The 1,221-nt window shown below is 50.0% G+C and overlaps 4 non-coding genes across 4 annotated transcripts; all 4 read left to right on the top strand.

Annotated features, from left to right (window-relative positions):
- The first annotated feature begins 71 nt into the window (after positions 1 to 71).
- Positions 72 to 190, top strand: LOC111476040. Its single transcript, XR_002716858.1, has one exon. It is a non-coding gene; the product is annotated as a 5S ribosomal RNA (ribosomal RNA).
- Positions 191 to 323: 133 nt separating this feature from the next.
- LOC111476038 lies at positions 324 to 442 on the top strand. Its single transcript, XR_002716857.1, has one exon. It is a non-coding gene; the product is annotated as a 5S ribosomal RNA (ribosomal RNA).
- Positions 443 to 611: 169 nt separating this feature from the next.
- On the top strand, positions 612 to 730 carry LOC111476037. Its single transcript, XR_002716856.1, has one exon. It is a non-coding gene; the product is annotated as a 5S ribosomal RNA (ribosomal RNA).
- Positions 731 to 906: 176 nt separating this feature from the next.
- LOC111476041 lies at positions 907 to 1,025 on the top strand. The gene has a single exon (XR_002716859.1). It is a non-coding gene; the product is annotated as a 5S ribosomal RNA (ribosomal RNA).
- The last annotated feature ends 196 nt before the right edge of the window (positions 1,026 to 1,221 follow it).

Raw genomic sequence — 1,221 nt, 5'->3', positions numbered from 1 at the left:
CCCGCTCACGCCCATCGCGTTTCGATCATGCCGCCCCGCATGCGTTAAATCCGATTTTGTGCGCTTATTTTTTGTGCGATCATACCAGCACTAATGCAACGGATCCCATCAGAACTCCGCAGTTAAGAGTGCTTGGGCGAGAGTAGTACTAAGTTGGGTGACCACTTGGGAAGTCCTCGTGTTGCACCCCTTTTTTTCTTTCAATTTCTCCCAGTTCTTTTCTTCCTTTCTCTACAAATGAGAACCTCCCCCGCTCACGCCCATCGCGTTTCGATCATGCCGCCCCGCATGCGTTAAATCTGATTTTGTGCGCATGGCATGTCGGGTGCGATCATACCAGCACTAATGCACCGGATCCCATCAGAACTTCGCAGTTAAGCGTGCTTGGGCGAGAGTAGTACTAAGTTGGGTGACCACTTGGGAAGTCCTCGTGTTGCACCCCTTTTTTTCTTTCAATTTATCCCAGTTCTTTTCTTCCTTTTTTTCTTTCAATTTCTCCGAGTTCTTTTCTTCCTTTCTCTACAAATGAGAACCTCCCCCGCTCACGCCCATCGCGTTTCGATCATGCCGCCCCGCATGCGTTAAATCCGATTTTGTGCGCATGGCATGTCGGGTGCGATCATACCAGCACTAATGCACCGGATCCCATCAGAACTCCGCAGTTAAGCGTGCTTGGGCGAGAGTAGTACTAAGTTGGGTGACCACTTGGGAAGTCCTCGTGTTGCACCCCTTTTTTTCTTTCAATTTCTCCCAGTTCTTTTCTTCCTTTCTCTACAAATGAGAACCTCCCCCGCTCACGCCCATCGCGTTTCGATCATGCCGCCCCGCATGCGTTAAATCCGATTTTGTGCGCATGGCATGTTGGGTGCGATCATACCATCACTAATTTACCGCGCATGGCATGTTGGGTGCGATCATACCATCACTAATTTACCGGATCCCATCAGAACTTCGCAGTTAAGCGTGCTTGGGCGAGAGTAGTACTAAGTTGGGTGACCACTTGGGAAGTCCTCGTGTTGCACCCCTTTTTTTCTTTCAATTTCTCCCAGTTCTTTTCTTCCTTTCTCTACAAATGAGAACCTCCCCCGCTCACACCCATCGCGTTTCGATCATGCCGCCCCGCATGCGCTAAATCCGATTTTGTGCGCATGGCATGTCGGGTGCGATTATACTAGCACTAATGCACCGGATCCCATCAGAACTCCGAAGTCAAGCGTGCTT

This window comes from Cucurbita maxima, unplaced genomic scaffold (genome assembly GCF_002738345.1).
Source record: "Cucurbita maxima cultivar Rimu unplaced genomic scaffold, Cmax_1.0 Cma_Scf04698, whole genome shotgun sequence".
Taxonomy (NCBI): domain Eukaryota; kingdom Viridiplantae; phylum Streptophyta; class Magnoliopsida; order Cucurbitales; family Cucurbitaceae; genus Cucurbita; species Cucurbita maxima.
This window is presented reverse-complemented; position numbering and strand designations above follow the sequence as displayed.